We start from the raw sequence: 27,600 nt of genomic DNA on the forward strand, positions 1-27,600 counted from the left end.
GGGCTGCGAAGGAGGCGGGGAGTGAGTGTTTAATGGACAGAGTTTCAGGTTGGGAAAATGAGCAAGTTCTGGAGATGGAAGGTGGGGATGGCTACACAACACCAACGTGAATGTGCTGGGACTTCCCTGGCGGTCCAGTGGTTAAGACTCCGTACTCCCAATTCAGGGGGTGCAGGTTCGATCCCTGGTCGGGGAACTAAGATCCCACGTGCTGTGCGGTGCAGAAAAAAAAAAAAAAGTGAATGTGCTTATCGACACTAAACCGTACACTCAAAAATGGTTAAAATGGTAAATTTCACATTATGTGTATTTATCACAATAAAAAAAAATTAAACAACAGCAACAAAACTCCATGAGCTCAGCTCAGGGCCAGGGCTGTCACTAGATAAATGTGGAGAATGAATAAAATCTGGGTCCTCTGGCTTCTAAGTTACTCCTCCAACATGAGGGTTAATCCACGTGGTGTCTGGAGGCTCCCTAGACCCACTTTAAATCCATCCCACCAGCAAAGAGCAGAAGGAAATAACTCACACGAGGAAACAGTAAAGTTCTGATGAAACCAATAGGCTTATAACAAAGCCTTATGTCAAATAAGGGCCCAGCATTTCCTCCAGTTCACTGAAAGAGAAGAAAACCATTGCAAGGCAGTGGGGATTAAATCATTTATTTCCCCCGGCTACACTTTTCTCACATCCACCAGCCGATTCTATTCCCTGTAATTGAATCTCTGGGGGAGCCTCTGGACATTCTAGAAAATGACTTTTACTGACAAATTCATTTTGCAAAAGCAATGGACGAAGGGTCCACCCGCAGCTTTGTCCTGTGCTCCTTTGAAAGGCAGAAGGAGCTTTAGGGCAGAGGGACAGGGGAACCTCAGAACCCCTCCCGTATCTCTCAGCCACACTTCCCCTTGGGCACAGCCCTGTCGGCGAGGCTCTCCTCCTCTCATGAGTGCCATTTCTAACATACAAATCTAGGCACAAGTGAAAGCACATGGAGACGCCTAACTCCATAGCTCCTTCAAGGATGGCCTTAAGCCCTTAGAGAATTGCAGAGGTGGGACACGCCACAGGAGGGGGAACCGTTATGAGTATGTAGGTGCCCGGTGCCGTTCCTGGGCTTTTCTCTTGTGTTCCTCACAACACCCTGTATTGGTGTTACCCTTATTTTACAGCTGAGTAAACGAAGGCTCAGAAAAGTTTTAAAAATCTAAATCAGATCCCACAGGTACTGAGTAGACAAAGTAAAACTTGCCATCAGATCGTTTGCGTTTTTATTCCCACTGATGAAAAAACAAACCACTGATTTTCTGTTTCCCTTTATAATCTCTGATATAAATATTCCTTTAAAATCAGGAAGAATCAAGAATGTTTACTAACACTTTTTCTAAGTCCCAGTCAATGCAATAAGAAAAATAACAAGAGTAAGGATTTGAAACTACCATACTTGAGGTCTTTTAGTGTTTTCCTACAAGAGAAACGTCTAAAGGTCAATTGCCTTAGTTTATTCAGTTTAAAGGCCCTTAAGACCTAGTGATTGTTGAGAGGAAAAAGATTCTAGCTCTCAGGGAGCTTGTGCTCAAACATCATTGCAAAGCAAATCCACTGAATCAGAAAGCTACATGTAGAATACAAAACTAATAAAAACTAAATGTCAAACGGATACAGGCTATCATAACATTCATTGTATCAACCATCTATTTTGTCAAATACTATCACAGATTGACTCTTCACATTGGCCTCAGAAGTTAGGCATTTTTACTACATTTTATATATTAGAAAACTAAGACTTGACACAGTCACACCTAGCAGACCTCAAAGAAATGTCAGTTCTCAGGGTCCCTCGACATAGATGTCGTGATGTGTGGGCTCATCGCCCACAGGGGCCCCAATGCAGGTGACCGGAAGCTCCGGCCGCCTCCCAGTGTGGCCTGGCCTTTCCTCCACGCGGCTACACGGGCTGGCTTCCTCCAGCCCCCATGCCTCTGCGGGTGACCCTTATCCGGGCCCTCCTTTTTTCCATCCAGTTTATTGAGGCAAACTCAAGGCCTTAATGTTCCTGGGCCTTCCCTTTTGAGTCTCAAGAATCTTTTCTCAAACAAAAGCCAATACTTGCAAATCAAAAGCGCGGGCTTTCAAAACCATTGCTTCTGATGCCAGCTTCCAGAGCCTATTTTAGAGATCAAGAAATCACACTGGCTGTTTCTCTTTCCATTCCTGCTACAGCCATCTTCAATTCTAACTTTCCTCTTGGCAATCTGAATACCTCTAAATGACACTTGGAGAAATGTGCGTATTTAAGAAAGACACCCCAAATATTAATATTCTGAAGTGTTATCTTCCTACACACATAGCAAGATATTTTTTTCTCCCCCGAATGAATCACGTTAAAGTTTATCTCCTCCTGCCTACACGGTTCTAGCACCGGGCTGCCTGAGGGGCACGAACCAGACCCAGCTTCTCTGCCTGTCTTTCTGGAACTTACGTTCCAGTGGGACCCACAGACCAAAAGCCAACGAATGAAATAATTCTTTAATGAGGATTATGAAACGTGCTTCGGAGAAGACTTACGGGACGCAGCAAGTGTGTGACACTGCGGGGAGGAGGCTTTCCCAGACTTTCTGGATCTTGTTTCTGGACGTTTGGGGGTTGAACCCAGATCTCAGAGAAGAATCGGAGTTAGGATGGAGAGAAGGGCAAGGAACGAATTTCTGGTCAACGAATACTTTCTGTCGCATGATTTTAAGTGACTGAAGAGTATTTCTCTATAATTTATTGAAGCAATTTCTTATTGTTGCAAATTTAAATCATGTCTTTTCCCTCGCCTACTATCAACACTGTTCCAAGGTAGGCGAATCTCTGAGTACAAATATATTTATTTCCTCAGGATAAACTTCTAGAAGAGGAACTCTTCTGTCAGAGGGGATGAAAAGGTTCGGATGTTTGATCCATGTTGTTAAAATATGCTCCAGAAAGTGTGTACCTTTTACACCCCTGTCAACAGGGCATGGGAAACTCACTTTCAGATTCTGATGATAACTATTACTATCTCTAAAAAGTTTGCCAATTTTATAATGGACACATAGGATATACTTATTTTATTTTATAGTGTGTGTTTTATTTCCGGTGAATGTTGACATATACTCACATGTTTAGCAGTTACTTAACTTTCTTCTTTCACTAATTGAATACTTACTTCTTTGCCCACTTTTATAATATGGTGTTCTTTTCTTGATGAAGTTTGAGGGCCTCTCATGTATTAAGAATATTCGTTCTTTGCAGCACATTACAGTTGGCCTTTTACTTTTCTTTCTGGTGTTTTTTTCTTTTTTACATACACAAGTACATGAATATTTCCATATTAGTAGGTGTGTATACATACACATATTGGTGCAATTGTGTCAGTATATCTGTAATGTAAATTCCTATAATATAAACGCAAATGGAATTACTGGGTTGAAGAGTATGTGCATTTATTTATTCATTACAAATTTATTTATTTTTGGCTGCATTTGGTCTTTGTTGCTGCACGTGGGCTTTCTCTAGTCGTGGCAAGCGCGGGCTACTCTTCGTTGTGGAGCACAGGCTCTAGGTTCATGGGCTTCAGTAGTTGTAGCACACAGGCTCAGTAGTTGTGGCTCGCGGGCTCTAGAGCGCAGGCTCAGTAGTTGTGGCGCACAGGCTTAGTTGCTCCGCAGCTTGTGGGATCTTCACAGACCAGGGCTCAAACCCGTGTCCCCTGCATTGGCAGGCAGATTCTTAACCACTGCACCACCAGGGAAGCCCAGGAGGTGCATTTAAAATGTTGATAGCAAAATAAAATAAGATAAACATAAAATAAAACAATGCTGGCTGTTCCTAATTACCCAGCTCTTTTGATGGGCACAGCAACCCTCTGAGATTGTTATTATGATTGAGGCTCTGGTGGCAACCTGCTCAGAGGCACCCAGCTAGAAACTGAAGAGCCCGGGTTGGAGGCCAGGCCTCTGCCTCTCACCCCTGTATGCACTGTCTCTGGTTCATTCTACAAGGGGGAAAAAAAGGACCCGATTTTCAAGTTCTCAAACGTTTCATCTACCAGAAATTAGGATCATAGAGACCAAATGAAACAGTTTATTTTAAACATCAAAAGAGAACATGACCTCAGTTAGGAAAGGGGAATCTAAATTGTCTGCCACGTGATGGTCTCAGCGCTGTGGCCTCCTCCAGCATCGAATGCCTGACGTTGCTGAGAACAGACATCTGGTTCTATCCTCACAAGGGACAGCCCTTCATGTCAAATCACAGAAAACACATTCCTACGTCCTCAGTATTATTATTATTTTATAAATTAATTTATTTATTTTTGGCTGCACTGGGTTTTTGTTGCTGCGTGCCGACTTTCTCTAGCTGCAGCGAGGGGGGGCTACTCTTCATTGTGGCGCGCGAGCTTCTCGTTGCAGTGGCTTCTCTTGTTGCGGAGCACAGGCTCTAGGCGCGCGGGCTTCAGTAGTTGTGGCTCGCGGGCTCTAGAGCGCAGGCTCAGTACTTGTGGCGCACAGGCGTAGTTGCTCCGCGGCATGTGGGATCTTCCCGGACCGGGCCTCGAACCCGTGTCCCCTGCATTGGCAGGCGGATTCTTAACCACTGCGCCACCAGGGAAGCCCCTCAGTATTATTTTTTAATGTCTCTGAGTATTCTAGAACTGGTGAGAAATCTAAGAAAAATTTTGCAGGCATTGAAAATAATAGATTTTCTATTTTATTCTGCACAGTAAAGAAAAGTTTAGACGAAAGCAATTGAACCTAAAAAGTGATTTCAGCTTGTGAGCAACACGAGAATGTACGTAACACTTATTACTCTTTTTCCACTGAGAAACGATCCCATTTCAAAACGGGATAATGTAATGAACTTTTCTGTGACAGGAAATAACTTCAGCTACTGCCATGGAAGTAACCGAGTGTTTCAGAAAAGGCTCCCAGACGAGCTGAGGGAAGACACCACTGAACTTGACCCTTCGGAAGATCCTGTCTTCCAGATCCTTGACTCTGTCATAACTACACAAAATATAAGCTCCTTGTGCCAATTTGAAAACTCCCCTCTTAAGGGATGGAAATGCCTCTTTGGGTGCAAAGTAACCTAATGAGAGATGATAGTTACATAAAAGGAGGAAGAAGGTGACGTGGCCTCAGTGAAGGATCACGGATTTGGAATCCAGAGTCCACTCTGGACAATCCCGGGGGGCAGAAATGGGGTCAACGTGCAGCTCTCAGAAAGGAAGCAAGGATGGCCTGGAGCCCGTATCTCAGAGATTCCAGGGCACACATCTTTTCATACGTTAACACCTCTGACATTGGCACATGTGGCAGGTCAACGGCATCTTACAATGGACAGCTCGCCTGTTTATTTGTCTCAGATTTTTTGTCCTTAGTGGAATAGAGGATAATCGTGCATCTTCCAACCACTGGCACCCTAAAATCGTGGAAGCAGAAATACTGACGTACAGACGAGCAAGGAGTGGGGAACATTTGAAAGGAGCAGGTGGCCATCACTCACACCCACAGTTATCAGTTAAGTGTAATTACAGTATCGGGGGCCGGCACACAAGACTTCAGAGCAAGGCTAAAGGGTACTGAAGCACTTGAGGAGGAGCGGAAGGTGAGAAAGGATGCTGGGACTGCTCGTTCACTGTTCAACGAAGACCACAGCCTGAGCCCAGCCTGGGAAACCGCCACATGACTTCATCTCCCAGAAGCAAGTAAGCAGTTTATTATTTTTTTTAAGTGCATTTCATATAGTAGCATTTGAGACTGAAATCCAAGTGAATCAGGGTTTTTATTGAAAGTATTGGATTGTTTTGAACACAGTGTTTGTAACTGTGGATTGTAACAATTAATTAATACTCAGATGTAACATCTAAACAAAACACTTCTGTTCTAAAACGTGATTATAGAATTGATTTTCTACAAAACATTTTAAAGCAATGTGGAGTTAACACGGCTAGGGAGGTGTAAGGGGAGGAGCCTTAGAATTTGAACTGGAATCAATTCCAGCCTTTTTAATTTGGAAAAGTGCTAACAGGACACCAAGCCATGACCCCAGAGACCCCAGACCCAGTACTGCCTGAGCCTTGCTCCCTCACTGAGCAGGAAGTTGGGGGAGATATCCGTGAGGTCCTTTCCAAACACACACGGTCATCGTGAGACGAGGCCACTGCCAGCTGCTGTCACATGAGGCCTGGGAAGAGGAGTGACACAAGGGGGGATAAATGCCATGAGTGTTCGAATGACCAAGTCCTTCTTGGGATGGAGGAGAGAAATGGCTTCATGGAAAAGCCCACGCGAGATGGGCTCCCAAGGGGGGGTTCCATGATGATTCTGTGATGAGAAGGGGGCAGGTGGGCCTGTTCCATAGAGAAGGGAAAGCACCTGCTAAGCATCATGGCAGGAAGAGCCGTGTTCAGGATGGCGGCTCTCGGCCTGCCCGCGTGTCAACATCACCTGGAAAGCTTTAAACAGGCGATGCCTGGGCCCGGTGCTGCCCCACCCAGCCTGATGTTTACGGTCTGATCCGCCTGCATAGGGCTGGGTGGACCCCCCCTGTCCCCCAGGTCAAAGGAGCCAGACTCTCTGAGGGTGGAGCCCAGATACTGATGCTTTAAAAAAAAGAAAAAAAATTTTTTTTGAGTAATTCTGATGCGCAGTTGGGTTAAAGTCCTCTGATTTTTGGTGCCCCAGGTAGAAGAGTTTCACTGACATTCAGGGTATGAGTTGGGACGGTCAGAGGAGATGAGAACTAGATTCTTCTCTTTCCTTTGGGATCTTCTCCAGAGGGTTTGTATCGTGACGGTCCTGGCAGGAAATGGAATCCAAGTCAGCCGGGTCAAGAGGCTGTGGGCAGGGGGAGGGGCCTCAAGGAGAGACACGAGGGCATCCAGACGGTGGCACAGGCAGCAGCCCATCACGCCTAGACGTGGGGAAGGAGGAGGCTTCCTGGAGGAGGAGGCTGGCGTCCTGGCATGGCCCTGAGCAGGACGGGGGCGCCTGGGGGGAATGCAACCCCTCTCTTCCCGTCTTGCAGTTTCCTGCAGCTTCTCCCCACTGTCCAAACCCAACCAGAAGCCCCTGGGCTGGCCTCCCAAAGGCAGAGCCCAACAGGGCTTAGGGGGGGTGGCGGGGAGGGAGGTGGCAGATGGAGTGTAATCGCACAGCGTGAAAGGCATCCGTGGAAGATTTGCCTGAACTTGGAGTCGTGATTAGAAGCATGCCTTTAAATGTTTTGGCTCCGTGCTATTAAACATGAATGTGAGTGGGAAATATGGACATGTAGCTTGATCGAGGCCGGAAGGAAGCCGGCGATTTCCGGCCTGCACGCTGCCCTGCGGGTCAGAGGGCCTCCCGGGGCCGGAGACGTCGCCAAGAGCAGTGGGTGACCCGCGGCAGCTGCCCTGACCTTGGCCTGCCTGCACGACTTTCTCTTGCTGCAAGACTCCCTTCTGAAGAACAAAGGCCTGTCTGTTATTAACCCACATTTATGGGATGGCTTCATCCCGTGTCAACACTAAGGAACTATGGAAATGCTGGGACACACAGGAGCATGTAGATTCTGAGCTCCTGCGTGGGACTCAGGAACGGATACTTCCGTGAAGAGGTGTGAGAGGGAGGGGGGAGGGCTTTCCAGCTGCAGCCGCCCTGGGAAAATCCTGGCCAAGGGAGCCGGTTCCACATTCGCGTGGGAAAAGGACCTCTGAGGCTGTCACTCTCCCGTGGTTCTGAACCGAGCGCTCTCAGCTGGGGCCCAGTCGAGGTACCTCCTTTGCTGTGGGTCAGCGGTGAAGCTGAGTCTGTCTGTAAGTGCAGCTCCCCCGTGGCAGAAGGAATGGTCCCCTCCCCCTGGCCGTTTCTAAAGCAGGAGGACAAAGGAGAATGTTCAGGGATGACCACTGAGGTCCAATGTGTGCAGAAACTCGAGCACTCAAACTGACACATACGCACTACTATGTATAAAACAGGTAACTCACAAGGAGCTACTGTCCAGCACAGGGAACTCCGCTCAGTACTCTGTAATGACCTCTATGGGAAAAGAAGCTAAAAAAGAGTGGGTATGTATGTATGTACCACAGACTCACGTTGCTGTACACCTGAAACTAACACAACATTGTAAATCAACTCTACTCCAATAAACATTAAAAAAAAAAAAAAGGAATATTCTGGCTTGTGAAACGTGAGCTGTCCATCCTCACAGGGACCCCAGCAGGTGCCTGGCAGGGACACGTATGACTGATGTTTTGGAAGTCGTTTCTGCAAAGCGACCAGAATGAAGGTTGAATTGGGTGACCTTCTGTCATGGGCAGAATTGTGGGCTCCCAAAATTCACATGTTGAGGTCCTAACCCCAAGTACCTCAGGATGTGACTGTATTGGGAGAGAAGGTCTTTCAAGAGGTGATCAAGTTAAGATGAGGCCTTTAGGGTGGGTCCTAAGGCAAAATGAGTGGAGTCCTTATAAGAAGAGGCGCCTTGGACGCAGACAGGCATGCATAGAGGGAAAAGGACACATGAGGACACAGGGAGAAGGTGGCCGTCTACAAGCCAAGGAGAGAGGCCTCAGGAGACACCAGCCCCGCTGAACCTTGATCTTGGCCTTCCAGCCTCCAGGCCTGTGAAAGAATAGATTTCTGTTGTTTAAGCCACTCAGTCTGTGGTAGTGGGTTATGGCAGCCCTAGAAGACTAACACATCCTTAATCTTTATAAGATTCTACTATTTGATTTGAAAATTTAAAAAAAACATTCACTGGAGTTAGAATAACACTCAGGATAAGGAGCCTTGGCAGTTACTAAACCAGCAGGAGCCTCAGGCCGCAGTCACACATCACTTCCCTTAAATAATTGAAACGGGAGAGTATCACAGAGGAGAAATCACACGCAGGATGTATTCACTCATCGGTGAATATCTGTTGAGGGCTCTCTGTGTGCCAAGCGATCAGCTGGCCCGGTTGGCAGGAGGCAAGCAGGGCTCGCCAGCAGTTGGGCAGGTGGAAGGCATCCAGGTAGGTGGACACTGGGTAGCTGGGTATTAGAATGTAGGAACGAATGGCTCTTGTATGAAGGAGAGAATTGGCTTTCTCTGCACTCCTCCAACTAAAAGCAAACAGCGGACGTTTCTGAGAAGTAGACTTTCCTGCATCATTAGAAGACCTAGCAAACTCCCAAAGTTCCATGGAGCGGAGATGGGTTTCCAGGGGGAGGAAAGGGGATAAAAACATTGGCTTTATCATCGCAGGCACGGATGATCTAGCAGGGCTCAAGAACCACAAGTGAGCTAGACTAGAGCATCGTGGGAGCTTCCCAGCCTTGACCTCCCACCAGGTTTCAGGACAGTTAGCTCCACAGTGCAAAAGCCTGTTAGGAAGCCTTTGGAATCGTTCAGTTCTGAGAGGCTGTGGAGGCCCTGCCAGCGGAGTGAAGAGCTGGACGTGGAGCCTGCTCTGTATGGCCCGCTCCCTGCCTCCAGGCTCCGATGCCCTCTCCCTGCCCGTCTCCCTCTGGGTCTCAGGACGGCCGCAGCTTCTCCGCTCCTGGCCTGAGTTCCCGCACTTAGGTTCCCTGCACTGGGCCACACTTTTTTAAGCAAACCTCCTCGAATTATCCTAATCTGAGTGCGCCGTCTATTTTCTTTCTTCTTTTCCCTGACCCACACAAATTGCATAGCTGAATTTGGTCGAGGATAACTTTTTTGTGTATTTCCACATGCACTTCAACGCTGGGGGGGACGGTGTTTTGCGTGTGGCCAACCAGGTCTTCCGTTTACCTCTTGGGCTTCTCCCTAAAATTTTACGCATATAAAGGATTTCACAACAGAGACACAGTTTGAAAACCTCTGGGGAAAAGAAAACAATGCCTGAATTTAAAGGATGGATGGAGAAGCCAAGTTCTTTGTCCAACCCTTGTCACAGACCTCAGGCAACCCAGGATCTCGTCCGTTGCCTGGGCTGTAACTCCGCAGGACGACAGCAAATGGAGTCTTGGCATTTTTCCATCTAATTTGATTAACGCACACGACTGGCAAGGTGGAGTGGCTCAGTGTCTAAAAAAATCCACTTTGCAGTCTAAATTTTTCAGGTAGCCTGTCTATATTAATCAAATCAGTTGGATCCTTGCCAAATCACCACTTCTTAGGGCTGAGATGGGAGGATGCCTCATATAGATGCCCTGGGAGAGAAAGCCTGCTCCTCTCAGAGCGGCAAGAGACGGCAGCAAATACTCGTTATAAAGACGGCTCTGCATAAAACGTGAGCATCAGGACGAACCAGGCCCCCTCGGGAAGAGACAGGGCCAGCACCGCACTCCAGACGTCTGGGGGACCGCGGTCTCCCTCCCAGGGCAGTGGGCTGTCAGCAGGGCGTCAGAAACACCCGCACTCAACGAAGACCCCCAGAACAGAAGCAAAAACGAACTGGAAAGGCAGAGGGCCAGTCATTTCAGGGCCATGTCAAGAATCGTGGAGCATTTGGAACTGTTTGGTTCAAAAGGATATTTCTGACTTCTAGAAAAAAGAAATGTTTCCGGTTTGCAAAGCACCAGACCACGGGGTGGAAGGAGGCGCGTCCGAAGGGCCGCCGCAACAGACACTGAGTTCTCCGCGCAGCTTCCGGGCTGGGGACCCCAGAGCGGCTCTTCAGTAAAAAGTCCCGCTCATCCCAGGCTGTCGTGTCTGGACACTACTTTTTTCCCAGCAGAAGGTGGTTCGGAAAGAACATTGATTGGGCCTCAGAAGAGCTGGGCGCAAGTCCCACTGGGTGCCACCTGCCCTGGGGGCAACACTAAAAGCACAATCGCTCCAGCAGAATCCACGTGGTTTGGAGGGGCGGGGCCCCAGGGGGGAGGGGTCTTTGATCTGCGGAAAGCTTAGTTTGCAAGCAAATTGAGCCAGAGGCAGCAGAGTGAGGCCTTCACAAGTGTGATCCTCCTGGGCTGGATTCCAAGATGGATCGGAGCGTGGCTGGCTGGCTGGGTCCACAGGGGAGGGGCCGTGGGATGGCGGGGGCGTGACCCGCTGCGCCTCACTGGGCTTCCCTCCCTCTACCCAAGAGGACTTGATCTAAACGATTCTGGCATTCCTTCTATCCCTAATGCTCTATGATTTTATATCTGTTCATCCAGCAAACACCAATTCTTCTCTCTGAACTAATTGCCCAGAAAAAATTAATAGAGTTCTTCACATACTCAGAAATCTTTCCCTTACTTTTATTTCGTAAAATAAAAAATTGAGACACATGACCGGTTTTCATAAACAAACTCTAAAACTTAAAAAAAATTTAAATGTTTTCTAACAAAACCTATTGTGTAGTTTTGAGTTGCTTTTTATATTAGAAGCAACTTTTTAATTGGTGGTTTTTAGCCGAGATAAGTGAAAAAGATTACCTTCCATGCGTTGGCAGTTCCATGGACAATGGAAAAGTCCCAATTCTGTGTCGGGCAGATCGGATCTAAAACCGTGAAGGTCAAAACTCAGAATCCGGGTTTCCCTGGTGGCGCAGTGGTTGAGAGTCCGCCTGCCGATGCAGAGGACGCGGGTTCGTGCCCCGGTCCGGGAAGATCCCACATGCCGCGGAGCGGCTGGGCCCGTGAGCCATGGCCGCTGAGCCTGCGCGTCCAGAGCCTGTGCTCCGCAACAGGAGAGGCCGCAACAGTGAAAGGCCCGCGAACCGCAAAAAAAAAAAAAAAAAACCCTCAGAATCCTCAAGTCTGGATGTTCTCTTTGAAGGTTAAAAAAAACCCCACATACCAGGTGGGATTGTCAAAAAGATAAAGACCATTTCATCTTCTTTCTCTCAGGAATCTTTCCTGGGAAAACGAGTGTCATCCCAGGAGCTGATATGCTGACCCACAAACTTACATCTTCTGTTTTCCAGGATCAGAAGCCAAAAGGTGAGAGGCAATTGAACATGGTAAAGAGGTACACAGCTCTTGAGATTAGAATTTCAGTATCCAAACTAGAGGCTAGAAAATTCAAAAGTTTCTCCTAAAACGGCTGTTAAAATACTAAGCAGATTGTTTTTTTTCTTTTCTGATTTTTTTTTCTTTTTTTTGCTGTGGACCATTTTTAACGTCTTTATTGAATTTGTTACAATATTGCTTCTGCCTGATGTTTTGGTTTTTTGGCTGTGAGGCATGTGGGATCTTAGCTCCCCGACCAGGGATCGAACCTGCACCCCCTGCATTGGAAGGCGAAGTCTTAACCACTGGACCTCCAGGGACGTCCCTAAGAAGATTCTTAAATTGTGAGAAATCCATGGCTCAGAGAATTTGAAATAAGAATAAAAATGGCCCGCCCCACCAAATCGCAGTGTCTGGTTAGAAAAAAATTCCATGGAAGTTAGATCCTCTCTGGCCCCGTCTCTTGTCCTGGTCATGTGAAGACAAACACCCCTCCGGCAGGAGTGATGTCTCATCAGCCTGGAAGGGAAAAACACATCATGAACCCGCACACGCCACAACCCAGGACTCACCCAGCCGGGTGACGTGCGTTAATGGCGTGAAGGGAGTGTGAAGGCTTTTCAAGTCCAGCAAAGTGGCCTCTTTTCGTTATTTCAAGTGAACAGCTAAGACCAAGGCTACGTCGAGTCATTAAAAGATGTCATGGTTGATTTTAAAGGATGGTTTTAAAGGATGGTTGATTGTATAATAACAACATGAAATAATTGCAAGTAACTCTTTCTCACCTGGGGCAGGGCCTGCAGCACTTTTAGGGAGACGGCTTGTAGGAACTCTAGTGATGGAAACACAGCACCCACAGACGTGCTCTCCCAGGATCTGGAAGGACAAGAAAAATGCCAGGAGGTCGTGAGCTTATTTAGAGGGTGACCTGATGAGTGGGTAGGTATTAGTTTCTCTTTCTCCTTCTCCTACTCACGCCGCGGCAGCGTTTGATGTTCTGTTTTGGCCAGCAAGGAAAGAAGATGCTGTGGGCAATCCTGCAACTCCAAGCCTCCAGAGATGAGCCTGGTTTCAAGTGCACGTGGCATCTCGGCCCAGGGGAGCTGGTCCTCGGAGCTGCGTGGCCACAGGCAGAGGCAGGGCCTCCGGCGGCAGATTGCTGCCCTCTCCTCAGGGCAGGACGTGGTCCAGAAGGTGGCCCTGTGGGCTCCGGCCTGAGCAGCCAGTGATGTAAAGTGACTGCGAATCCCAGGATGTCTCTGGAGAAAAAATCCAGAAATCCTTTCTCTGCAGACAAAAACAGATCAACTGCCATGTGACTTCGTTCAGATTCAAAGTGAATTATTCAATAAGGCAGTTAAGGCATATTTTATCAAAATATATCATAAAATATTTATACCAACTACACAGTTGTATCTTTGAGTCATCATGGAATATATATGAAGGTTACAGTTTTTTTCATTTAAAAAAACCCCTCGGGCTTCCCTGGGGGCGCAGTGGTTGAGAGTCCACCTGCCGATGCAGGGGACGCGGGTTCGTGCCCCGGTCCAGGAGGATCCCACGTGCCGCGGAGTGGCTGGGCCCGTGAGCCATGGCCGCTGAGCCTGCGCGTCCGGAGCCTGTGCTCCGCAGCGAGAGAGGCCACGGCAGTGGGAGGCCTGCGTACTGCAAAAAAAAAAAAAAAAAAAACCTCAATATAGTACATGCTTTCAAAATAAAATAGAATAATGAGCTTATAATAAAAGGTAATGTCTTCCTACCCCATTTCTTCCAAAAGAAGTTTTAAGACCTTTATAGATTTTAGGTACAACTGTTTTTGGAATTCCTAATATATATAAAAATATGAATAAAACAATTCCTGAGGATGTAATGTACAGCATGGTGACTATAATCGACAATTCTGTATTGTATACTTGAAAGTTACTAAGAGAATAGATCTTAAAGACTCTCATCACAAGGAAAAAACCTGTAACTGTGTGTGGCGACTAGACTTCTTGTGGTGATCATTCTGCAAATACACAAATATCGCACCATTACGTTGTACACTTGAAACTAATATATTGTTAAATGTCAATTATACCCTAATAAAAATTTTTTAAATATTAAAATGCATCCACTGCCCTATTAAATGTAATTTTTGGCTCTGAAAATTAAAAGAATTTTTATCATTCTACTTTTGAAATTACTTATCTTCAAGTGACTCAGCAACCGTGGAAAATGCTGGAGGATTTTTGCAAAATGAAAGAAAAATCTACACACTGTTTTCAAGTGCATTAACATGTCCATGTATATTGAGTTTAATAATTAGCAAAGTTGATACATGGTATGTTTCGTAGACATTTAGGGAGTCCTTTGTAAGTGTTAATTTAGCTGCTTTCTTTCTGAGTTTTGCTTTGTTTTGTTTGAAAGCATAGCTTGGGGTCTGAGAGTCTGGTTTCCTCCCCCTCCAATTCTTCCTGAGACTGTGACCCGCGCTCTTTATATCCCCTTCCTGTCCCTCTATTATATAATTTGTAAAATGGGCTCCTTTAATCCCTCATCTATGATTTTGAAATCCAGAGAGTTCGAAAACTGAGAGTTTTCAGGCAAAATCTGGCCTGAGTCAGCGTGAGGCTCTGTACGCTCTGTGTTCATGCCGGTGACCGTACGTGCTGCGTGTTGGATTCTGCGGGGGGGGGGGCTTGGGTGATATATGATATAGGCACCCTGTTTCTGTTCTGCAATCAGAAAAACTCTGAATTCTGAAACGTCTCTCCAGGGCGTTTTCGGTGGGGGGTCGTGGGCCTGCAGCGCCCCCTGCAGGGCTGGCGGGAGGTGAACCAGATGGCGGGTGATGAGCGCCCAGCCTGGTGCACCGCGAGTGCTCGTGGACGGCACCCTTGATGGCCTCTCTCATCGTTCTTTCCAGGTCCCAGAGCACCCCGTATGCCCCTAAGAGCCCTGAGCCCGAACCCAGCCCTTCTCCCCTCAGCCCCACTCCCCGCTTTAACTGGTCTAGTTTGTTATTCACGTGGGCACCAAGGCACCTCGCATCGTGGCCTGGATTTCTTTATTCACTTCCCCCCCACCTTGAGCCTTCACTACTGGTGACGCATCTGTCCCCCTCCCCTCCCTAGGAGAGCTCCCTCCCTGTTTCCTTTCCTCTGCTGGTGTGTTTCTCATCGCATCCACCACAAACACTGCCTCGTCTACCATGTCAGCTCTGGAATCAGAGACCCTGCATCTCTTCTCCAGTTGTTCAACTTCCCCAAAGTGGGGGGGTCTTTAAAGGCTAAAGGTGGGCTTCGTATGACTACCTGATGTTTTGCTCTCAACCTAGCCGTATGAATTTAATTTTAACTGTACCTGTGTCACACTGAGGCTGGGATGCCCGTGGAAGAACCAGGAAACATGAAGAAGGGCTGGGGGACGGGGTGCTCGGCCCCCGGAGGTGACCCCAGTGGCAGTGACGGACGCAGAAGCTGTGTTTCACCTTACGGGTGACGCTGCTAAGGAGACAGAGCAGCGTGGTTTCTGAAGCACAAGTGACCGCTCGCTCCTGCAGATGAGAAAACTGAAGTTCAGCGGAAGGCACTGATTTGACCCACGTCTTGTAACCGCAAAACCTTGGTAAGAGCTGACCTGGGCTGGACGCCACGTCTCCTAAAGGTCAGGTGTAATACGCTCCAGGCCCGCCCTGCCCCTCCCCACCGGCGACAACAATGCTTGTTTGCCTGGGAGGATATTGTGTGTCCTGTGATGCCTTTCCTGGTGTGTTCAAAATATAACCACAATAGGTCACTCTTAATGGCCTTTCCAGCCATGCTCGGGTGCAAACCCTGTCCTCGTTTGCGGGGGACTTATTTCCACAGCTGTCTAAGCAGCCTCCTCGCTTCTACGCTCCCGCCCGAAGCCTCAGCGCAGGTGGTGCCTTTATACCATGTGTCTGAGCGCGTCCCTGCTGGGCTCAGAGCGGCCTTCTCCTCACTCAGAGGTCAGAGCCCGCGTCCCCTCTGCGCCCTGCATGACCCCACTCAACCTCACTTTCCAGGGCTCTCAGTCTTGTCACCAGCCCCCACCTGCACTGATGGCCTTCTTGTCCCTGAGCCGCCCAGCTCTCTTGTCCCTCTCGCCCGCCCCCGACGAGAGGGAGGGGCAGACCCCTCCCCTCAGGTCCCGCAGTGGGGGGCCTTGAATGCCAACCTCACCACCCGTGTCTCTCAGCCTGAGGACCCTCTCCGAGCTCAGAGCCCCAGAAACTGGGAGAGCCAGAGAAGGAGCACGCAGCACCCCGTGCTTTCACCCACTGACCGAATCAGTGGACAAATACCCCAGCTCCCTCTCGCCCAGGTGAGGCTGGAGTTCCAGGATGCAGCTCAGGGTCCCCAGATGGATGGAGTCATCAGGTAGTCAACGAGTTGCCCTCATTGGTGGCTTGCTTAAAAACAACCTACTGTCTCCATCAGCTCCGGCTCTTGTGACAAAAAAGACTTGGGGCTTAAAGGACAGGCGTTTATCTCCCACAGCTCTGGAGGCTGAACGTCCAAGATCAAGGCGCCAGCCAGTGCGGCTCGTCCTGGGGAGAAACTTCTTCGAGGCTCCCGTGTGGATGCCTTCTTGCTGCATGTTGGAGAGAGGTCATCTTGCGATGCTTCTTCTAGGGCACTAGTCCCGTGCATGAGGGGTCCACCCTGGTGCCCCGACTACCTCCCACAGGTCACACCTTCTCACACCATCACACAGGGGGTCAGGGCTTCCACAGGTGACCTTGGGGGACACAGGTTCAGCCCACAGCTCTGCCCTCTGCTGCCTCCCTTCATTGCCCTGGGACCATCTTGCGGGTAAACTACTTGTCCTAGACTCCTTCTCTGAATCTGCTCCGGAAAAACCCCAAGAAGACAGTGTGGCACAAATGACGTCTAGGGTTCCATTCTCCGAGATCAAGGACTCTAATGTTCAAATGTGAAAGGCCATGTTTTAGTTAGATGCTTTCCTCTTCAATAGTGATAAAGCAAGATTTGCAAAAATGAATGGCGTATGGCCAATTGCCTACAAATCAAGTTTGCAGGGTAGTTAGTGGAGAACCTTTACAAAGGAAAGTGCTCAAGAGTTGTTTGAATTTTCTGTTCAAGGTGAAGTCTGCACAGCTGGACCAGTTGTGCATCTGAGGGTGCAGAGTGGCGAAGCCATGAGGCCAGGCTGGCCCCTGGGGTGCTGAGGACCTGCCCATCCATGGCAGCCACATGCCCCCTAAAACCGCCCAGAGGGCACGTCGGGCTCAGGAACCGCTTCCGGTGTCAGCGTACAGAAGCCCCAGTCCGTTTTCCCAATTTCTGATTCAAGAAACTGCAGGATCCTGTGTTCAGAGCCCCCGGGGTCATGCCTGATAGAGTGATCACAGCACCGTGGAAAGAGCATCTACAGAGAAGGCGCCCTGTCCTCACTCAAATTTCCTTCGTATGAAACCGAAGCCTACTTCTATTAAGACACAGGCATTTTTCCACCGGCTGGAAAACTAGCCCGCTGTATTTTGGTTTATAACAAACAAAAGAAGCAACAGTGCTGCAACACTGCTGCATATTTATCCTTCAATTATTGGAGATGGGTGGAAGATTCCCCTGACTACAGCATGTAGGTACAATCCCTGAAAGACAGCATTCTTCATAAAAAGAAAGGGGAACGTTGGCATCTGTGCCCACAAAGCACTGATTCACTGCAGTGGCACTGGGGCTGCACTGCGGGGTCAGCACCTCACGCTGAAGGCCCAGGTCAGCATGCTGGACGCTACCCTATAAAACAAAGGCAGATCATCAGGGGGTTGTAACGTCCCCAGGATGCTCCCAGGAGCCCCCTTGGGCAGTACCTGGAGTTCACTGTCTCCTTACAGCCTCTGAAAGGAAAAGTGGGCAGGATAGAAACGGTTAGCTGGGTTCTAAATTTATTGATGTCAGTGATGAGAAGCAAGACTGATTTATACTTCTCTTCCTGGCATTTAGAACATGATTAGTTGAATATTCAAGAGGGAGCTAAAGTTAAATGGAAATGTGTTTTTGAAAATGCCTCAGAGCAGCGAGGGGAAAATCCTAGGACTGAACAGACTATTACCGTTTATTCCTATTCTAGAATAAATGGTTTTAAATGGTTTAAAAACGCCTCTCTTCTCTGGCAGGAATGAGAACCATTTGACTCCAAATGCTTCTTTTATAAAAAAAAAAATTTTTAATGGAAATATAGCTGATTTACAATGTTGTGTTAGTTTCAGGTGTCTTTCCATTGAAACACCAGGAAGGCCATGCCTTAGGAGTAAGTTCTGTGTCTCAGGGCTGGAGGATTCACCCTAGTACAAAGGAAAAACCAGAATAGATTTCCCCCAATAGAGCACAAAACCAAGTCTTAACAATGCAAGGAGGTCAGCCATTAATTTATTTCCTGTTAGAACAAAACCAACACTCTTTAGAGCAAGAGCATACGGAATCACTACAACGTATCCTCCACAAAGGTTTAGTGCAAAAAGTTTCTTTATTACTCAACATATGAAGAAATAGAAAGATGTGAACCATAATCAAGAACAAAAGTAGTCAACAGAAAGAGAAACTGAGATGGCTCAGACACTGGAGTTGAACTTTAAAACTGTTCATCTAAAGATGTTCCGGGAACTCAAAGGAGAAGATGGTCTTAATGAGTGAATGATGGAGAATCTCAGTAGAAAAATGTGAATTAAAAAAGACAAAACAGGAGATTGGTTCAAGATCGTGGAGTAGAAGGATGTGCTCTCACTCCCTCTTGTGACAGCACCAGAATCACAACTAACTGTTGAACAATCATGGAGAAGAAGACACTGGAACTCACCAGAAAAGATACCCCACATCCAAAGACAAAGGAGAAGCCACAATGAGATGGTAGGAGGGGCACAATCACAATAAAATCAAATCCCATAACCGCTGAGTGGGTGACTCACAAAATGGAGAACACTTATACCACAGAAGTCCACCCACGGGAGTGAAGGTTCTGAGCCCCATGTCAGGCTTCCCAACCTGGGGGTCCAGCAACGGGAGGAGGAATTCCTAGAGAATCAGACTTTGAAGGCTAGTGGGATTTGATTGCAGGACTTTGACAGGACTGGGGGAAACAGAGACTCTGCTCTTGGAGGGCACACACAAAATAGTGTGCACATCGGGACCCAGGGGGAGGAGCAGTGACCCCATAGGAGACTGAACCACACCTACCTGCTAGTGTTGGAGGGTCTCCTGCAGAGGCGGGGGGTGGCTGTGGCTCACCATGAGGACAAGGACACTGGCAGCAGAAGTATTGGGAAGTACTCCTTAGTGTGAGCCCTCCCAGAGTCCGTCATCAGCACCACAAAAGAGGCCGGGTAGGCTCCAGTGTTGGATCGCCTCAGGCCAAACCACCAACAGGGAGGGAACCCAGCCCCACCCATCAGCAGGCAAGCGGATTAAAGTTTCATTGAGCTCCGCCCACCAGAGCAACACCCCGCTCTACCCATCACCAGTCTCTCCCATCAGGAATCTTGCACAAGCCTCTTAGGTAGCCTCATCCACCAAAGGGCAGACAGCAGAAGCAAGAAGAACTACAATCCTGCAGCCTGTAGAATGAATACCACATTCACAGAAAGACAGACAAGATGAAAAGGCAGAGGGCTATGTACCAGATGAAGGAACAAGATAAAAGCCCAGAAAAGCAACTCAGTGAAATGAAGATAGGCAACCTTCCAGAAAAAGAATTCAGAATAATGATAGTGAAGATGATTCAGGACCTCGGAAAAAGAATGGAGACAAAGATCGAGAAGAAGCAAGAAATGTTTAACAAAGACCTAGAAGAATTAAAGAACAAACACCTAAAAGAATTAAAGAGCCAATAAACAGAGATGAACAATACAATAACTGAAATGAAAACTACACTAGAAGGAATCAATAGCAGAATAACTGAGGCAGAAGAACGGATAAGTGACCTGGAAGACAGAATGGTGGAATTCACTGCTGCAGAACAGAATAAAGAAAAAAGAATGAAAAGAAATGAAGACAGCCTAAGAGACCTCTGGGACAACATTAAATGCAACAACATTTGCATTGTAGGGGTCCCAGGAGGAGAAGAGAGTGAGAAAGGACCTGAGAAAATATTTGAAGCGATTATAGTCGAAAACTTCCCTAACATGGGAAAGGAAATAGCCACCCAAGTCCAGGAAGTGCAGAGAATCCCACACAGCATAAACCGAAGGAGAACCATGCCGAGACACATAGTAATCAAACTGGCAAAAACTAAAGACAAAGAAAAATTATTGAAAGCAACAAGGGAAAAACGACAAATAACATACAAGGGAACTCCCATAAGGTTAACAGCTGATTTCTCAGCAAAAACTCTACAAGCCAGAAGGGAGTGGCATGATATATTTAAAGTGATTCAAGGGAAGAACATACAACCAAGATTACTCTACCCAGCAAGGATCTCATTCAGATTCCATGGAGAAATCAAAAGCTTTACAGACAAGCAAAAGCTAAGAGGATTCAGCACCACCAAACCAGCTCTACAACAAATGCTAAAGGAACTTCTCTAAGTGGGAAACACAAGAGAAGAAAAGGACCTACAAAAACAAACCCAAAACAATTAAGAAAATGGTAATAGGAAGATACATATTGATAATTACCTTAAACGTGAATGGATTAAATGCTCCAACTAAAATACACAGGCTTGCTGAATGGATACAAAAACAAGACCCACATGTATGCTGTCTACAAGAGACCCACTTTAGACCTAGGGACACATACAGACTGAAAGTGAGGGGATGGAAAAAGATATTCCATGCAAATGGAAATCAAAAGAAACCTGGAGTAGCAATACTCATATCAGATAAAATAGACTTTAAAATAAAGAATGTTACCAGAGACAAGGAAGGACACTACATAATGATCAAGGGATCAATCCAAGAAGAAGATATAACAATTATAAATATATATGCACCCAACATAGGAGCACCTCAAGACATAAGGCAACTGCTAACAGCTATAAAAGAGGAAATCACCAGTAACACAATAATAGTGGGGGACTTTAACACCTGACTTACACCAATGGACAGATCATCCAAACAGAAAATTAATAAGGAAACACAAGCTTTAAATGACACAATAGACCAGATAGATTTAATTGATATTTATAGGACCCTCCATCCAAAAACAGCAGACTACACTTTCTTCTCAAGTGCACATGGAACATTCTCCAGGATAGATCACATCTTGGGTCACAAATCAAGCCTCAGTAAATTTCAGAAAATTGAAATCATATCAAGTGAAATCATATCAAGTGTCTTTTCTGACCACAACGCTATGAGATTAGAAATCAATTACAGGGGACAAAAGGTAAAAAAGCACAAACACATGGAGGCTAAACAATACATTACTAAATAACCAAGAGATCACTGAAGAAATCAAAGAGGAAATCAAAAAATACCTAGAGAAAAATGACAATGAAAACAGGATGATCCAAAACCTGTGGGATGCAGCAAAAGTAGTTCTAAGAGGGAAGTTTACAGCAATACAAGCCGACCTCAAGAAACAAGAAAAATCTCAAATAAACAATCTAACATTACACCTAAAGGAACTAGAGAAAGAAGAACAAACAAAACCCAAAGTTAGTAGAAGGAAAGAAATCATAAAGATCAGAGCAGAAATAAATGAAATAGAAACAAAGAAAACAATAGCAAAGATCAATAAAACTAAAAGCTGACTCTTTAAGAAGATGAACAAAATTGATAAACCGTTAGCCAGACTCATCAAGAAAAAGAGGGAGAGGACTCAAATCAATAAAATTAGAAATGAAAAAGAAGTTACAAGAGACACTGCAGAAATACAAAGCATCCTAAGAGACTACTGCAAGCAACTCTATGCCAATAAAATGGACAACCTGGAAGAAATGGGCAAACCCTTAGAAAGGTATAACCTTCCAAGGCTGAACCAGGAAGAAATAGAAAATATGAACAGACCAATCACAAGTAATGAAACTGAAACTGTGATTAAAAATCTTCCAACAAACAAAAGTCCAGGACCAGATGGCTTCACAGGTGAATTCTATCAAACATTTAGAGAAGAGCTAACACCCATCCTTCTCAAACTCTTCCAAAAAATTGCAGAGGAAGGAACACCACCAAACTCGTTCTATGAGGCCACCATCACCCTGATACCAAAACCAGACAAAGATACTACAAAAAAAGAAAATGACAGACCAATATCACTGATGAATATAGACGCAAATATCCTCAACAAAATACTAGCAAACAGAATCCAACAGCACATTAAAAGGATCATACACCATGATCAAGTGGGATTTATCTCAGGGATGCAAGGATTCTTCAATATATGCAAATCAATTAATGTGATACACCATATTAACAAATTGAAGAATAAAACCATATGATCATCTCAATAGATGCAGAAAAAGCTTTTGACAAAATTTAACACCAATTTATGATAAAAACTCTCCAGAAAGTGGGCATAGAGGGAACCTACCTCAACATAATAAAGGCCATATACGACAAACCCACAGCAAACATCATTCTCATGGTGAAAAATTGAAAGCATTTCCTCTAAGATCAGGAACAAGACAAGGATGTCCACTGTCACCACTATTATTCAAAATAGTTTTGGAAGTCCTAGCCACGGCAATCAGAGAAGAAAAAGAAATAAAAAGAATGCAAACTGGAAAAGAAGAAGTAAAACTGTCACTGTTTGCAGATGACGTGATACTATACATAGAGAATCCTAAAGATGCCACCAGAAAACTACTAGAGCTAATCAATGAATTTGGTAAAGTTGCAGGATACAAAATTAATGCACAGAAATCTCTTGCATTCCTATACACTAATGATGAAAAGTCTGAAAGAAAAATTAAGGAAACATTCCGATTTACCATTGCACCAAAAAGAATAAAATACCTAGCAATAAACCTACCTAGGGAGACAAAAGACCTGTATGCAGAAAACTATAAGACACTGATGAAAGAAATTAAAGATGATACCAACAGATGGAGAGATCTACCATGTTCTTGGATTGGAAGAATCAATATTGTGAAAATGACTATACTACCCAAAGCAATCTACAGATTCAATGCAATCCCTATCAAATTACCAATGGCATTTTTTATGAAACTAGAATAAAAAATCTTAAAATTTGTATGGAGACAAAAAAGACCCCAAACAGCCAAAACAGTCTTGAGGGAAAAAAATGGAGCTGGAGGAATCAGACTCCCTGACTTCAGACTATACTGCAAAGCTACAGTAATCAGGACAATATGGTAGTGGCACAAAAACAGAAATATAGATCAATGGAACAGGATAGAAAGCCCAGAGATAAACCCACACACCTATGGTCAACTAATCTATGACAAAGGAGGCAAAGATATACAATGGAGAAAAGACAGTCTCTTCAATAAGTGGTGCTGGGAAAACTGGACAGCTACATGTAAAAGAATGAAATTAGAACACTTCCTAACACCATACATAAAAATAACCTCAAAATGGATTAGAAACCTAAATGTAAGACTGGACACTATAAAACTCTTAGAGGAAAACATAGGAAGAACACTCTTTGACATAAATCACAGCAAGATCTTTTTTGATCCACCTCCTAGAGTAATGGAAATAAAAACAAAAATAAGCAAATGGGATCTAATGAAACTTAAAAGCTTTTGCAAAGCAACAGAAAGTACAAACAAGACAAAAAGACCACCCTCAGAATGGGAGAAAATATTTGCAAATGAATGAACAGCCAGAGAATTAATCTCCAAAATATATAAACAGCTCATGCAGCTCAATGTTAAAGAAACAAACAACCCAATCCAAAAGTGGGCAGAAGACCTAAATAGACATTTCTCCAAAGAAGATATACAGATTGCCAACAAACACATGAAAGGATGCTCAACATCACTAATCATCAGAGACATACAAATCAAAACTACAATGAGGTACCACCTCACACCAGTCAGAATGGCCATCATCAAAAAATCTACAAACAATAAATGCTGGAGAGGGTGTGGAGAAAAGGGAATCCTCTTGCAATGGTGGTGGGAATGTAAATTGATACAGCCACTATGGAGAACAGTGTGGAGTTTTCTTAAAAAATTAAAAATAGAATTACCATATGACCCAGCAATCCCACTACTGGGCATACACCCAGAGAAAACCATAATTCAAAAAGACACACTCACCCCAATGTTCCTTGCAGCACTATTTACAATAGCCAGGTCATGGAAGCAACCTAAATGCCCATTGACAGATGAATGGATAAAGAAGATGTGGTATGTAGTATATACAATGGAATTCTGCTCAGCCATAAAAAGGAATGAAATTGGGTCATTTGTAGAGATATGGATGGATCTAGAGACTGTCATACAGAGTGAAGTAAATCAGAAAGAGAAAAACAAATATCATATATTAACACATATATGTGGAACCTAGAAAAATGATACAGATGAACCAGTTTGCAGGTCAGAAATAGAGACACAGAGGTAGAGAACAAACGTATAGACACCAAGGGGGGAAAGTGGCGGGGGGATGGTGGTGGTGGGATGAATTGGGAGACTGGGATTGACATATACACACTAATATGTATAAAATGGATAACTAATAAGAGCTTGCTGTATAAAAAATAAAATTCAAAAAAAAAAGACAAAACAAAAATTCTAGAACTGAAAACTAAAATATCTAAAATGAAAAAATTCAATGAATGCTCTTAGCAGCAGATTTTTGCCAGATAAATAATAATTACCCAATCTAAACAAGAGAAAGATAAAAGATGGGAAGAAATGAACAGAGTCTTGGTAACTTTTGGAACATAATCAAGCAACCTGACATGAGAGGAATTGGGACCTTCAAAGGAGAGGAGAGAGAAAATGCAGCAGGAAAAAAAATGCTCGAAGAAATAATGGCTGAATATATCTCGAATTTGATTAAAAAAACATCAGTTTAGAGTTCCAACAATGTCACGGAAACCTAAGCAAGATAAACACACTCAAAAAACCACATTTAGACACATTATAGTCAAACTGCTGAAAACTAAAGATCAAGAGAAAATCTTGGAAGCGGCTAATTAAGGGGATTCTATTATTACATGTAGATGGCTTTTCATCAGAAACAGTAAAGACCACAACAATGCAACAGCATCTTTTAAGTGCCAAGAGAAAAAAAAAAAGGTAACTCCAAACTCAACATTCTACATCTAGCAAAAAACTCTTTTACAAAATAGAATGAAATAAAAAAACATCTCCAGATAAACAAAAGCTGAGAGAATTTGTTGCCAGTAGACTTGTACTGTAAGAAATGCCAAAAAAATTCCTTCAGGCTAATGAGATAGGATACCACATGGAACTCAGATCTATAGGAAAGAGTGGAGAACCCTGGAAATAGTAAATATGTTGGCAATTTTTTTTAAAAAAAGACTATTTTCCCTCGATTTTTAAAATAGAGAACAAACGGCTTACTACAAAACTATAGCACAGCATTGAGGTTTATGCAGAAAATGTGACCACAATAGCACAAAGGAAGGGGGCAAGTGGAATTACATTGTTCAAAATTTCTCACAATTTATGACAAGTGGCACAACATTGCCTCTATGCAGACTGTGCTAAACTAAGGATGGGTATTGTGTTCTCTAGGGAAACTACTAGAAAGATTATAGAAAGTGATATAATTAAAAAGCCAACAGAGGAATTTAAATTGAAGATAAAAAAAGTATTCAATTAACCCAAAGAAGGCAGAAAAAGTTGTTGTATTCCCCTTACACACACGGGTAGCACCTCCATCAACTCATTGGAGAAAACTTCCACATCCGTGTCTGGGGAAGGAGAGATTGGGGATGAGGCCGGCAGAGGCCATCCTATACAAGACCACCCTCCAACCTTTCTAGAAAAGGCAAAGGTCTTTCAAACAAGTGATTCCAGAGAATGTAACACATACACTGGTGCTCACCAACCATCCACTTCTATTTGCTCGATATTATGGGAAAATGTGAAATTCGAGTACTGTCTTGGTCCACTCGGGCTGTCAAACAAAACACGATCAACTGTGTGGCTTATGAACAGCAGACGTTTCTTTCTCAAGGTGCTGGAGGATGGAAGTTCAAGGTCAAGGTGCCAGCAGATTCAGTGTCTGGTGAGAGCCCACTTCCTAGTTCATAGTCAGCACTTCTCTCTGTGTCCTCACATGGCAGAAGGGGCAGGGGAGCTCCCTGGGGTCCCTTATGGGGGCACTAATCCCCTTCATGAGGCTCCACCCTCATGACATAATCCCCTCCCGAAGGCCCCACCTCCGAACACTATCACTTTGGGGATTTGGTTTCAGCATATGAATTTTAGGGGGACAGAAACATTTAGTCCGTTGCGAAAACAATTTTCATATAATCCACAGGGACATTCAATTATTTTTGTCCTTAAAAATGTTAGTCATTCTTTGTGTGGCAATACTTTTCTGTAATTATATGATTTTTGCTTTCTGGGGGTTTTAATGATAATGTTAACATAAAAATATTTTTTAAATGAGAAAGAAAAAAGAGTAGACTATCTATGTCATTATGACATTTTACTAGCATAAAATTCATGTAAAGGAGATTTGAGAAGTTGCTTTTAAAAAATACATTATTATGGATATCAGAGATTTATTTTATTAAAATGCATTCTACGGTTATTTCCTTATTGAATTAAAACATGACACTCCTTTTTAAAGTGCCCTTTAAGAAAAATGTGGCAGGAAATTTATGAAAATAATTATATTGGTTACTTTTAAGAGTTATACATATTTCCAAATATGTAATTATATGCTTACACAAAACCCCTCCTATTTAATTGATATTTTAAAGCACAGACTAGAATTTTCAGAAAATAAACGAGATATGCTATAGGAAACATTTATCAAATACAGTACAACTTTAGAACAAAGGCTAAGTTTTTTTAAGTCAGAGAAGATTGAAGTCAGACTAAGATGAGACTTTTTTACCCCAACATAGAACCGTGATAAAGGGCAGTGGAAATTTTTTTTTTTTTATCTCAGTTCCCCGACCAGGGATTGACCCCAGGCCACAGCAGTGAGAGCCTGGAATCCTAACCACTAGGCCACCAGGGAACCGCAATGGAAATTTTTAGGTCAAAATTCCCAAAGCCATAATGGAAGCAAAGGAACTCTCTTCTTTGATCATATAATCACAAAGACTTTCTGTAAATATTAAGGTGTGTGCAGAAGGATACCTCTTAAAAATCTAGTTTGCAGCCTCTGGTCATGATGTCACGTGACTGTCTCATAGGCCAATTGGATTTGTGTGAAAAAGCTGGGTTTTACTGAAGTCTTCCTCGAGGCTGGTCTCGTCACTCCCCAACCAGGAGGTGAGTTTCAGTGGCCAGATGTTTCTGACATTAGTCACCAAGAACAGATTTGGCATTTGTAGACCTTCCATTTGGAAATCAAGAGGAATCTCTACAAATAGACGTTACCAAAAAAAAAAAAAAAAAGTAAACAGTCGTAAACAAAATACCCTCTCAGCCACCACGTGACTTTCCATCGCTGCAGGTGTAGTCTTGCAATTTAACGGTGGAGTCTTGTTTCTGATAACGTTTTATTTTGGGATGATGAGAATACCACTGAAAACTCGCCTTAATAAAAAGTCAGGTTCAGGCTTTTCCCGTTGTTTGGCAGGAGTGGGAAGCGGTTGC

This window comes from Stenella coeruleoalba (assembly GCF_951394435.1).
Source record: "Stenella coeruleoalba genome assembly, chromosome: 13".
NCBI lineage: Eukaryota > Metazoa > Chordata > Mammalia > Artiodactyla > Delphinidae > Stenella > Stenella coeruleoalba.